Source organism: Macrobrachium rosenbergii, chromosome 48 (assembly GCF_040412425.1).
Source record: "Macrobrachium rosenbergii isolate ZJJX-2024 chromosome 48, ASM4041242v1, whole genome shotgun sequence".
Lineage (NCBI taxonomy): Eukaryota > Metazoa > Arthropoda > Malacostraca > Decapoda > Palaemonidae > Macrobrachium > Macrobrachium rosenbergii.
In genome coordinates this window covers 11,205,502-11,220,501 of record NC_089788.1, presented here as the reverse complement: position 1 = coordinate 11,220,501, position 15,000 = coordinate 11,205,502, and the positions used below count along the sequence as shown (strand labels likewise).

The 15,000-nt window shown below is 34.6% G+C and overlaps 1 protein-coding gene across 11 annotated transcripts in view; it reads right to left on the bottom strand.

Moving 5' to 3' along the window:
* LOC136831258 (organic cation transporter protein-like) overlaps nt 1–15,000 on the bottom strand; it is a 214,002-nt gene that overhangs the window by 152,409 nt on the left and 46,593 nt on the right. For 2 of the 11 annotated variants that reach the window (XR_010850817.1, XM_067091340.1), the window contains exon 1: nt 11,283–11,450. The exons of the other annotated variants lie outside the window; for them this stretch is intronic. The gene's annotated coding sequence lies outside the window, so the exon portion shown is untranslated. Of the gene's footprint in view, nt 1–11,282; nt 11,451–15,000 lie in introns of those variants that run through there. 11 annotated transcript variants of the gene reach the window in all.

Sequence of the window (15,000 nt, the reverse complement as noted above, 5' to 3'; positions counted from 1 at the left end):
GCCTAGGTCGATCTGCAAAAGTCATACAGCCAGCAGGAGAGTGGAGAAAATTGGGTCTTATGATTAAGTACTTAGAGGTTAAGTTCCTATTTATCTCACAGCCTGGAATCGCCTCCCATCCCCTAACAGACGTGCCGCTCCTACATATTGCGTGATGGGGGTGAAGGGGGTTGCTACTGTATTACCCCACGTCAACTGAGGTGGGGCTTTTCCCCTACATGAGGTCAAAATACGCTTGGTCTACCTCGCCCGCCATGTTTTCTTGGCCCAACAGTCAAATGAAAGGTGAAATTATTCCTTGAATAAATTAATTCCTAGCTGCCCGACGAGGGAAGAGTGGAAATCTTTAACAATATATATAATATATATATACATTAAACATTATCATTTACACAAACTTATGCGCATTAATACAATTAATAGTTCCTTGTTGGCCGGGCTGATATAGTTCTCGGCTAGCACTCTGCTGAGCCCGAGTTCGCGTCTCCGGCCCGCCAATGAAGAATTACATTAATGTATTTCTGGTGAGAGAAATTTATTTCTCGCTATAATGTGGTTCGGATTCCACAATAAGCTGTAGGTCCCGTTGCTAGGTAACCAACTGGTTCTTAGCCACGTAAATTAAGTCATCCTTCGGGCCAGCCCTAGGAGAGCTGTTAATCAGCTCAGTGGTCTGGTTAAACTAAGGTATACTTAATCTCTCTAGATGCAATCCAGTTTTAATTATATATATATATATATATATATATATATATATATATATATATATATATATATATATTTTTTATTATTATATAATATACCATTGGCTCACGGGTCTAACGGTTCTCAAAACGCGCTCCAAGAAAGTGGGCTTCAACCCATCTCAACCAAGTCACGTGGTCTTCAATCAGGGAGCATTGTAACGAGACCACTCTGTTATCGACCTACCACTCACTGCCTGTCGACTCAATGGCGTTGCTACTCAATCCTGGCCCTGCACACGACCTGGCCCACCTCAGCTTTTGGGACATTATGAAACTTGATTTTTATCGACCCTAGCAGACCTGCCACACTCCACAAGGCTGTATTCTTCTCACAATAAGGAAGAAAGAGACATACAGTACGTGTATGAAGAAGCCTACATTTCTTCGTGTATAAACAGAAGGCCCAAGATATCTACTGTCTTTAGGCGAAAATCGACAAAAACTGTATAAATATCAATAATAAAAGTGGGAATGACAAAAAAAGCGGTTCTACAGTATATCAAAGACGCAGCCAACACACCCTCAGGCAGTAGCCTACTGACCAGGAAATCTACTGTATATTTAGGCAAAAATCGACAAAAACTGCATAAATATCAGTAATGAAAGGGGGAATGACAAACGAGCGGTTCTTTGTCAAAGAAACAGTGTACGATTTCGTCCCCACAAGAGAGAAACCAGATTTAGGGATGAGGTAACCGGTATTATTTAACTCACTGAAGAGGAAAGGAACTAAATTTCTTCCTTTACTTTATTTCAGACTTCACAGCTTCACTTCCAAATGATATATGAAAAAAAAATAGAAGAGATAAAAGCAAGAATATAACATTGAAATCGAAATAAAAAAAAAAGGTTAAAGATCAAGCGCTAAGACCCATGAGGTCACTCATCACCGCTGAAAAGGAAAACGGAGTGGAGAAGGTTTGAAAGGTGTAACGGGAGGAATCCTGGCAGTTGCACTACGAAACAACTGCTAGGAGAGGGTGGAAAGTAAAATGGAAGAAAGAGAATATGAACGGAGGTACAGTAAAAGGAATGAAATGAAAAATAAATGTTGGAGGTAGTACCAGTGTTGTAATTGTTTCCCTACTCTCGAATGGCGACCCCCTCGAACAGAAAACTGATGACGTCATTACTTTGTTATTCAATCGTGACATTTTTTCACTCTATTTTAAATTTTCCCATCACCCAATTCTATATTCCGAATCCCCTTCATTTTAGTTTTTATCTGACATTAAATCACATATTTCAAAATCAATTAAAGACAAAGTTCGCAAGTTGTATTCCTTACTGTCTGGAACGCAGTTAAAGACTTGATTCATGCAATAAGCTTAAAAAAGAACTACAAATATCCAAAATATATGCATATATACCCGTATAAATTTGGGTATTTGTATTGATTTGCCGAGTATATATCTACAGAAAAATATGCAAAACTTTCTTGCATAAATATTAGCTTACATACATGTTATTCTTGCATATATACACAATCTGCAGATATATATATATATATATATATATATATATATATATATATAAAAATGTATATATATATATATATATATATATATATATATATATATATATATGTGTGTGTGTGTGTGTGTGTGTGTGTGTGTGTGTGTGTGTGTGTGTGTGTGTGTGTAGGTATGTATGCAATTGGCATGCGTGTATTTTACAAATAAATAAATAGATAACTACTGTATGTATATATATATATATAAATATATATAAATATATTTTATATATATATATATACTGTATATATTCACTATATATATACATTATATATAAATATTATATATATATATATATATATATATATATATACATATATGTATATATATAGATATATATATATATATATATATATATATACATATATATATATATACATATATGTATATATATAGATAATATATATATATATATATATATATATATATATATATATATATATATATATATATATATATATATATATATATATTATGAGAATATGTTTTAAGCAACCTACCCCAAACACCAAATATCTAGTTATCGAGAATACGTGTCACTCATTTTTAGGCTATTAGAGTTTAGCCTTCAAGTGTAGCCTACAACTAATAAAAGCTCGCGAGCTCTTCGTTGGGCGAGTCGGTAGAGTTGTGGCCTTGCACTCGTTAGGCCCGAGCTCGACTCTCCGGCCGGCTAATGAAGAGTTAGAGCAATTTATTTCTGGTGATAGAAATTCATTTCTCGCTATAATGTGGTTCGGATTCCACAATAAGCTGTAGGTCCCGTTGCTAAGTAACCAGTTGGTTCTTAGCCACGTCAAATAAGTCTAATCCTTCGGTCCAGCCCTAGGAGAGCTGTTAATCAGCTCAATGGTCTGTTAAAACTAAGGTATACTTACTTAAAAGTTCGCAATATTTCTAAGTACTCAATAACTTTGGTCGAAAGTACGAAATGACCTTAAAATAGCTGCAACAACAAAACCATGACCTTTCAAAAAAAAAGTAACGACCCAATAAACGTCAAAAGAGAACCAGCAAAGGACAGACGCAACAAAGTATAAAAATACACCATAAAAACAACGGTCACATAAAACTAATTAAATTTTTAAAACTCGTCGTACACATTGAACAATAGTCCGAGAGAGAGAGAGAGAGAGAGAATGAACACAAGGATTACACGCAATGTCAAATGAGAGTGAGTCAACAGAACACAATAATGAGCATTGAAAAGTAACATGACAACGAGCCTTTTACATTGGCACCCAGTTCATTTTTGCTTGTTTTTTTTTATGTTAGCGTGTGGTCTATTGAATATCAATATCAGCTCTTCGTTCAGGCATTAAATGAGGTATTCCTTCAATATATTATAAGTCTCTCATTCTCAAGATTTGGTTTCAAACTCGATCACTCATGTGTTCAGGTGGGTCTCTCTCTCTCTCTCTCTCTCTCTCTCTCTCTAAGCTCCGCAATCGTACTGAAATATCTTAATGGTGACTATACAGCAATTTGACCGCAACTAGAACCAGGAGACAAATCTGAAATCTACGGGAACTCTGTCAATCATGAGCTCAGATCTCTCTCTCTCTCTCTCTCTCTCTCTCTCTCTCTCTCTCTCTCTCTCTCTCTCTCTCTCTCTCTCTCAAAGTTCCGTTCTCAAAGTTCCGTAACTGCATTGAAATATGTTAATATTAACTCATTTGACTGCAACTAGAACCAAGAAATAAATGTAACTTTTGCGGAAACGTTAAAAAGATAACATTTCTTCTGAATAATAATAATAATAATAATAATAATAATAATAATAATAATAATAATAATAATAATAATAATAATAATAATAATAATAATAATACCATTTCGAGCATATAACTTGTCTCTTTATGAAAGAGGTCATGGGAAGGAAGGGATGGAAGGATGGCACTGAGACCCAAATTAATTAGTGGAACCACGAAGAACCTTTCCACGAACCTTTCCTCCCAGAAAGGCCATGAGATCTGAGGGCCAGGTTCAGGGTCATGAGCAGAGAGTAGAGTGGCCTTTGTTTGCTGACGACACAGTATTAACGGTGCTAGTGCAGAGAAGCTGCAAAGACTGGTAAGCGTTTGAAAGTGGTTGTAAAAGGAAGAAGTTGAAAGTGAATGTTAGCAAAGGTAAGATAATGGGAAAACATGTTGCGAAGAATGTTAGTACAGGTGGTTGAAGAACGGTGGTTGAAGTATGCTAGTGCAGGCGACTGAAGAACGGTGGTTGAAGAATGTTAGTTTAAGGAACCGTGGTTGAAGAATGTTAGTACAGGTGGTTGAAGAACGGTGGTTGAAAAATGTTAGTTTAAAGAACGGTGGTTGAAGAATGTTAGTACAGGTGGTTGATGAACGGTGGTTGAAGAATGTTAGTTTAAGGAACGGTGGTTGAAGAATGTTAGTACAGGTGATTGAAGAACGGTGGTTGAAGAATGTTAGGTTAAAGAACGGTGGTTGAAGAATGTTAGTACAGGTGGTTGAAGAACGGCTGTGATTGATTTAGAATAGAACTGAATGTATAATTTAGGCCAAAGGCCAAGCGATGGGACCTGTGAGGTCATCCAGCGCAGAAATGGAAATTAACAGTAAAAAGGTTTGAAAGGTGTAAGAGTTGGAACACCTTGCAGTTACACCATGAATCAATTGTTAGGGGAGGATGGAAAGTAAGATGGAATAAAAGGAATATGAACGGAGGTACAGTAATAGGGATGACAGGGGTCGCCGCTAGGGGCCGAAGGGACGCTGCAAAGAACCTAAAGTAATGCCTGCAGTGCATCGTATGAGGTGCGCTGACGGTACTACTCCCCTACGGGTGTGACTGATATATATAAGTATTGTAGAGCAAATGTATATGGTGACATGAAGACGAGGGAAAAGGTAATTCACGGTATCTGCAGAGTAAGGTCCCTGCAAAAGGTTTGGAACAGAAGTGTTGTCACCATGAAAGCAAAAGCTAAACATTGTGGATCCATAACTCCTTTATAAAAATTCGGCGATTCTTGTAGTTTTATTTACACTTTGCAGTCCAAGTGTTCTAGCACATATTGCCCAAATGTTAATGACGTGCGAGAAGTAAAAAATATATAAATAAATAAATAAAATTAAATAAAAATAAAAACTCTGAAGTCAAATTTACTGGAAACTCTATATTCTATATATTTGGTTTCCTTGGAAATGGCCTGACTTAAAATTAAAGACACTGCGTTCATATGAAGATGGACATTAAAATTAGAGACACTGCATTCAGATGAAACTGGACATTAAAATTAGAGATGCTGCATTCATATGAAACTGGAAATTAAAATTAGAGACACTGCGTTCAGAAGAAAATGGACATGGAAATTAGAGATGCTGGGTTCATATGAAACTGGACATTAAAATTCGAGATCCTGTGTTCATAAAAAAACTGGACATTAAAATTACAGACAATGCATTCATATGAAACTGGACATTAAAATTAGAGAGACTGTGTTCATATGACACTGGACATTAAAATTAGAGACACTGCATTCATATGAAACTGGACATTAAAATTAGAGACAATGCGTTCATATGAAACTAGACATTAAAACTGGAGACGCTGCAATCATATAAAACTGGACATTGAAATTTGAGAATGCGTTCATATGAAACTGGACATTAAAACTGGATACGCTGCTTTCATATGACACTGGATATTAAAATTAGAGACAATGCGTTCATATGACACTGGAAATTAAAATTAGAGTCACTGCATTCATATGAAACTGGAACTTAAAATTAGAGACAATGCGTTCATATGAAACCGGACATTAAAATTAGAGATGCTGCGTTGATATGAAACTGGACATTAAAATTACAGTCACTGCATTCATATGAAACTGGACATTAAAATGATAGACACTGCATTCATATGAAACTGGACATTAAAATTAGAGACACTGCATTCATATGAAACTGGTCATGAAAATTATTAGGCAATGCGTTCATATGAAACTGGACAATAAAATTAGAGACAATGCTTTCATACGAAACTGGACACTAAAATTAGAGATGCTGCGCTCATATGAATCTGGATATTAAAATTAGAGTCACTGCGTTCATGTGAAACTGGACATTAAAATTAGAGTCACTGCGTTCATATGAAACTGGACATTAAAATTAGAGATGCTGCGTTCATATGAAACTGGACATTAAAATGAGACAATGCGTTCATATGAAACTGGACATTAAAATTAGAGACAATGCGTTCATATGAAACTGGACATTAAAATTAGAGACTGCATTCATATGGAGCTGGACATTAAAATTAGAGATGTTGTGTTCATATGGAACTGGACATTAAAATGAGAGACAATGCGTTCATATGGAACTGGACATTAAAATTAGAGACGCTGCGTTCATATGAAACTGGACATTAAAATTAGAGACGCTGCGTTCATATGAAACTGGACATTAAAATTAGAGACAATGCATTCATATAAAACTGGACATTAAGATTTGAGTCACTTGCGTTCATATGAAACTGGACATTAAAATTAGAGACAATGCGTTCATATGACACTGGACATTAAAATTAGAGACAATGCGTTCATATGAAACTGTACATTAAAATTAGAGATGTTGCGTTCATATGAAACTGGACATTAGAGACAATGCGTTCATATGAAACTGGACATTAAGATTAGAGACAATGCATTCATATGAAACTGGACATTAAAGACTTTGCATTCATATGAAACTGGACATTAAAATTAGAGACAATGCACTCATATGAAACTGGACATTAAAATTAGAGACTGCATTCATATGGTGCTGGACATTAAAATTATGGTGCTGGACATTAAAATTAGAGATGTTGCGTTCATACAAAACTGGACATTAAAATGAGACAATGCGTTCATATGGAACTGGACATTAAAATTAGAGACTCTGCATTCATATGAAACAGGACATTAAAATTAGAGACGCTGCATTCATATGAAACTGGACAATAAAATTAGAGACAATGCGCTCATATGAAACTGGACATTAAAATTAGAGACTGCATTCATATGGAGCTGGACATTAAAATTAGAGATGTTGTGTTCATATAAAACTGGACATTAAAATGAGACAATGCGTTCATATGGAACTGGACATTAAAATTAGAGACAATGTGTTCATATGACACTGGACATTAAAATTAGAGATGCTGCGTTCATATGAAACTTGACATTAAAATTAGAGACAATGCGGTCATATGAAATTGGACATTAAAATTAGAGTCACTGCGTTCATATGAAACTGGACATTAAAATTAGACACACTGCGTTCATATGAAACTGGACATTAAAATTAGAGACACTGCGTTCATATGAAACTGGACATTAAAATTAGAGACACTGCATTCATATGAAACTGGACATTAAAATTAGAGACAGTGCGTTCATATGAAATGGGACATTAAAATTAGAGACACTGCATTCATATGAAACTGGACATTAAAATTAGAGATCCTGCAATCATATGAAACTGGACAATAAAATGAGAGACAATGCGTTCATATGAAACTGGACATTAAAATTAGAGACAATGTGTTCATATGAAACTGGATATTAAAATTAAGAGACAGCGTTCATTTGAAACTGGACATTAAATTAGAGACACTGCATTCATATGGAACTGGACATTGAAATTAGAGACACTGCGTTCATATGAAACTGGATATCAAAATTAAGAGACACTGCAATCATATGAAGCTGTACATTAAAATAAAGAGACACTGCATTCATATGACACTGGACATTAAAATTAGAGACAATGCGTTCATATGAAACTGGACATTAAAATTAGAGACTGCATTCATATGGAGCTGGACATTAAAATTAGAGATGTTGCGTTCATATGGAACTGGACATTAAAATGAGAGACAATGCGTTCATATGGAACTGGACATTAAAATTAGAGACGCTGCGTTCATATGAAACTGGACATTAAAATTAGAGACAATGCATTCATATAAAACTGGACATTAAGATTTGAGTCACTGCGTTCATGTGAAACTGGACATTATAATTAGAGACAATGCGTTCATATGACACTGGACATTAAAATTAGAGATGTTGCGTTCATATGAAACTGGACATTAAGATTAGAGACAATGCGTTCATATGAAACTGGACATTAAGATTAGAGACAATGCGTTCATATGAAACTGGACATTAAAATTAGAGACTTTGCGTTCATATGAAACTGGACATTAAAATTAGAGACAATGCAGTCATATGAAACTGGACATTAAAATTAGAGACAATGCACTCATTTGAAACTGGAAATTAAAATTAGAGACTGCATTCATATGGTGCTTGACATTAAAATTATGGTGCTGGACATTAAAATTAGAGATGTTGCGTTCATACAAAACTGGACATTAAAATGAGAGACAATGCGTTCATATGGAACTGGACATTAAAATTAGAGACGCTGCGTTCATATGAAACAGGACGTTAAAATTAGAGATGCTGCGTTCATATGAAACTGGACAATAAAATTAGAGACAATGCGCTCATATGAAACTGGACATTATAATCAGAGACTGCATTCATATGGAGCTGGACATTAAAATTAGAGATGTTGCGTTCATATAAAACAGGACATTAAAATGAGACAATGCGTTCATATGGAACTGGACATTAAAATTAGAGACAATGTGTTCATATGACACTGGACATTAAAATTAGAGACGCTGCGTTCATATAAAACTGGACATTAAAATTAGAGACAATGCGGTCATATGAAATTGGACATTAAAATTAGAGTCACTGCATTCATATGAAACTGGACATTAAAATTAGAGACACTGCGTTCATATGAAACTGGACATTAATATCAGACACACTGCGTTCATATGAAACTGGACATTAATATCAGACACACTGCGTTCATATGAAACTGGACATTAACATTATAGACACTGCGTTCATATGAAACTGGACATTCAAATTAGTGACACTGCGTTCATATGAAGCTGGACATTAAAACTAAGAGACGATGCGTTCATATGAAACTGTACATTTCTAACGCGACAAACCAACAGCAACCTAGTCGACGAAATCATTTTTAACAGGATCATCACAATAATTACCACCTCCAAGATTCCAATTGTTATTAAATTATAATTGTCTAAGGATGACTCAGGAAAATGACATTTGAAGGCAAAACTTGCTAATAACTTGACAGTGTAATTAGGAATTGTATGATGGATCACTTGGTCTCTGGAGCAACCATAAAGACACACACACACACACAAACGTGAGTTGTAACGGAAGATTATATCTAAAACAAAATATGTTTTGAATTAAGAGAAAGACTTAAAAGTCATTCACTAGACAATGAAAACAAACAGGCAACTATAGATAGTACATGCAACGGTCCTCAACATGACCTAACTTCTCGATTCCGCAATGTTTTTAAACGTTTTCAGATGAAAACTTCAAATCCAGATATGCGCATTATAAAAGTTTTCGTTCAGAATGTATCCAAACGTATTAAGGATTCAAGATATTACGAATTCAAAGCCTGTCGAATGCACACTGATTTGGTGAGATCGAAGTACTGCTCAAGACTTTCACAAGAAAGCTACATGCTTACAACTACACCCCAGATAATCACAGTTACAAAACACGCCACATCCGTCTTGGCATAAAAACCGAGACGCGAGAGGATTTACAAGAGTAACAATTAACATGTACTTCTCAGAAAACCCCTACCATGTCACATTACGTCAACGACACCACTGGCCTAGATATGCCATACTGAGTGCCAATTTGAACATATCAGTGCTTTGAGCATATGATGAACAGTTCTAACATTGGAGATTTAGTCACGACGGAAACGCGAAGGCTGAAATGTAAAATGTTTTTTTATAATGTTAACTGATTTTCTTATTTATTGGCGTTTGTCTTTTCAGGGGGAAGAAAGGGAACTCTCCATCCTTTCAGTAAAAGCAAGTTAAACTTTACAAAGCATGACATAAAACCACTAAAAAAAAACGATGACGCAAGCAAGCGAAGGGAGGAAAACCAGTCACTAAATCAATGAAACACGCCATTGGAAGTAAAACACGCAAGGTAGTATTCGAATGAAAAAACTGAACACGGAGAAAACCTAGTCACTAAATGAAACACGTCATTGCAAATAAAACACGCAAAGTAGTATCCGAATAAAAAAAACTGAACACGGAGAAAACCTAGCCACTAAATGAAACACGTCATTGCAAATAAAACACGCAAGGTAGTATCCAAATAAAAAAAAAAACAGAACACGGAGAAACACCTAGTCACTAAATGAAACAGGTCATTGCAAATAAAACACGCAAGGTAGTATCCGAATAAAAAAAAAAACACTGAACACGGAGAAAACCTAGTCACTAAATGAAACACGTCATTGCAAATAAAACACGCAAGGTAGTAGTATCCGAATAAAAAAAAACACTGAACACGGAGAAAACCTAGTCACTAAATGAAACACGTCATTGCAAATAAAACACGCAAGGTAGTAGTATCCGAATAAAAAAAAAACACTGAACACGGAGAAAACCTAGTCACTAAATGAAACACGTCATTGCAAATAAAACACGCAAGGTAGTAGTATCCGAATAAAAAAAAAACACTGAACACGGAGAAAACCTAGTCACTAAATGAAACACGTCATTGCAAATAAAACACGCAAGGTAGTATCCGAATAAAAAAAAAATACTGAACACGGAGAAAACCTAGTCACTAAATGAAACACGTCATTGCAAATAAAACACGCAAGGTAGTAGTATCCGAATAAAAAAAAAAAACACTGAACACGCAGAAAACCTAGTCACTAAATGAAACACGTCATTGCAAATAAAACACGCAAGGTAGTATTCGAATAAAAAAAAAAACTTGAACACAGAGAAAACCTAGTCACTAAATGAAACACGTCATTGCAAATAAAACACACAAGGTAGTAGTATCCGAATAAAAAAAAAAAAAAACAATTTGAACACAAAACAAAATTTTCAAAAAACCTACCACGCATTCAGCCCTCTCCTCGCGGGCGGAAAATTCCCTCCTTCCTAACTCAACATAGATGCAAGACACCACTGCTATGTTACGGTGATGTGACCAGCACACTCCATAAATCGTGACTGAGGAGAAAATGCCGTGGCTCCCCTCTCGGAGGGCACGAAGAGAAGCGTCGTCGCGACCCTGTTGCATGGTGCCAAATTACATTCCCACAATGGGCAGGGCACGCACAGCGAGCCGGTGTGAAGGCCATTGTCACTCTTCAGTGCCATTATTGACGTCTACTCCGGATGCCAGTGGCCTTTGTCGTTCCAGTGCGTTATTATTATTATTATTATTATTATTATTATTGGTAGATATGTTAATAAATGGGGAAAATGAGCCAAACCATTACTTATCGACTTGAATATATAGCTAAAACCTACGACCGCTGGTGTTGTTATTATTATTATTATTATTGTTATTAATGCAAACGTTAATAAAGGGGCGAAAGTGTTAATAATAATAATAATAATAATAATAATAATAATAATAATAATAATAATAATAATAATAATAATATTTTATCGACAAAAATCTAATTATTATTATTATTATTATTATTATTATTATTATTATTATTATTATTATTATTAATACAAACTTTGGTAAACGGGAGAAAGTATTAACTATCTAGGATATAATAATAATAATAATAATAATAATAATAATAATAATAATAATAATATAATAATAATAATACTGAGCCAAACCATCACTTGTCGACTTAAAATTATAACTAAAATTTACGAGCGTTGGTGTTGTTTAAATTATTATTGATGTTGTTATTAATAAATTGGTGACTGTATCATGTAACTGGGAGGTAATAATAATAATAATAATAATAATAATAATAATAATAATAATAATAATAATAATAATATTATTATTATTATTATTATTATTATTATTATTATTATTATTATTATTATTATCATTATTTATCGGAACCACCACGCAACCTCTTACTCGTCCACTTGAAAAACATTTCTAGAATCTTCGAAGAAAAACTGCGAGACCAAGAAATCTCGCAAAAATATTAATGCGTAAAACCCCTTTTCCTTTCATCGCTAGTTTTTGCTTCCTTGATGTCATAAATTTCAATTGAAGTTCTTACATCGCGTAGTACTCCAAGTTGGATTCGTTCTCATTTACATACTCATTTACATATTCATTTACGCACTTAAGAAATAGCTGCTCACAGGACTGGACTTGTGAGTTTCTGTGAATGCTAATGACCACCGCAATATGTTATGGAGAGTTTTAATAAAAATTGTAGTTTAAATAAAATGGGCGGTTTTTAAAGAAATTTTAGCTTAAATAAATTTGGGGTATTTTTTTTTTTAATTTTAGTTTAAATGGCAGTATTTTTTAGTAAAATCTTAGTTTAAATAAAATGGCGGCTTTAAATTAACATTTTAGTTTAAACAAAATGGCGGTTTTTAATTAAAATTCTAGCTTAAATAAAATTGCGGTATTTTTTTTTTTTTTTTTTTATTTTAGTTTAAATGGGGGTATTTTTCATTAACATTTTAGTTTACATAAAATGCCGGTTTTTAATGAAAATTTTAGTTTAAATAAAATGGCCGGTTTTAATGAAAAATTTAGCTTGAATAAAATGGCGGTATTTTCTAGTAAAATTTCAGTTTAAATGGCGGTATTTTAAAGTAAAATTTTAGTTTAAATAAAATGCTGGTATTTTTTAGTAAAACCTTTGGCGGTTTTTGTTTAACATTTTAGCTAAAATTAAATGGCGTTATTTTACAGTAAAATTTTAGTTTAAATACAATGGCGGTATTTATTAGCCGAAAAAAAATTTTTTTTTTCTTTTTAGAGCTCTGTCGGAAAAAAATCCAATCATATAAAACGCAATAAGCATCTGTGAGAGAGAGAGAGAGAGAGAGAGAGAGAGAGAGAGAGAGAGAGAGAGAGAGACGTTTAATGATAACGAAATATAAAAAAAAAAAATTCAAAAGAACATAGCGTACTTTGCACATGCAAAAACTTATCCAACAGCCACGAGTCTTTAATAGCTTTCACGCTCGAGAAACGACGCCTCGCTCAAAACAAACTGCTATTAACAGAGACGACGTTCTGCAAGTAAACTATAAAAGGTTACCGCCACAAAGCGATCTTACGTTCTATAAATAAGGCAAACGTTTGCCAAACCAGTCGCTGAAGGGGGTGTGTAAATAAATGTCTTGGCGAGCCAAATACGGGAATCCCGTTGCTCGAACCTACTGTCAACAAAGACTCCTTGTGGTGGTGTAATTATTCAAGTTGGGAGCCGATGCAGAGAAGGGGAGACAGGGGTAGGCGCGAGAAATCTGAACCTTTCCTAGAATGCCGTATCCTGACCTAACCTGACCTTACCTCCCTAACCTAACTTAGGGAGCCGTGCCCTGACCTGGCCGCGGGGCTTCGCCACCCCCTGGACGCAAATGCCTGAGATGTATGCTTGTATTGCACCAACGCCGTTTTCTTTTTCTTTTTTTTTTTTGCCATGCCCCTAGGTTACGTCAGGTTAGGTTTTGTTGGGTTAGGTTAGGTTAGATTGGTATCTCAAGAGTAGTCTGGGTGTGGGAAAGGTAATGAGATTATTTTCAAGAAAATAATATGGTTAGTTTTTAAGATATGGCGTCCCGCTTTTTTCAGGGAAAGGTTCCGGTACTCGGTTACGTCTCGGGAAAATGCCCCCTGGACACCCCCAAGTTCCACTAAATATCCCTGTCTCCCTACAGTGCCTGCTAACCTCAAGGTCAAGGCATTCAATAACATCTATGTGTATTGTATGTCACTGGCATTCTGCGACACGCTTTGCGACTGGATTACTATGCTTCTATTGGCAATAGTTTTATTTTTCTTTTCGTATTTTCGTGTTAATGAGGATATGTTAAATAATAATAACAATATTATTTAAGAAACAAATCAACAATTATGTACATGTACATTTATCTTTAAACATATGTACATATACAAAACTGTGGATCGGTTTCTCCATGTTAAGACTCGTGCTACTATGAGTATTTTTTAACAATATTATTATTAATAAGAAATAACAATAATAATAATGATAATACGAAGAAGGAAGTAGACCCTCTCTTTAACAACTACTGTTATATAGGTTGGCTGCATCTTTTGAGTTAATTTTGTTGAGTGTTCTCAGTTTTCCTTGTAATTCTCTCCTCTTCAACAATAATATTGGATAATAATTGACCAATATTCATTATTTTAGTAAAGAGAAATACATTAACAGCGCGTTTACAGCAGTCTTTATTCTCAACACAAGAGTTAATAATAATAATAATAATAATAATAATAATAATAATAATAATAATAATAATAATAATAATAATTTCATCATGTAACATTACACTTCTCCGAAATTGAATTCTTTCACATAAAATCTTTCTGGTCGAATGAAGTGAAATTTAAGACATTCAAAGTTTCTGATAATTCTCTGAATAAGGCTCGACGAAGTCCGACACTTCAAGCACTTGAATTAATACCTCCTGAATTATGAAATCCCACACAGTGAGCTAACATTCAATTCAAATGAAATGGCTCTGTCAAACCTGGATTTTTTTCCCCCTTACGTCAAGACTTCGGGTGGGACAAATGGTAAGAAGCATCTGATGTGACAATGTTACCTGTTACAAGCTTTGGCAGGTGTCAGCCCTCTCAA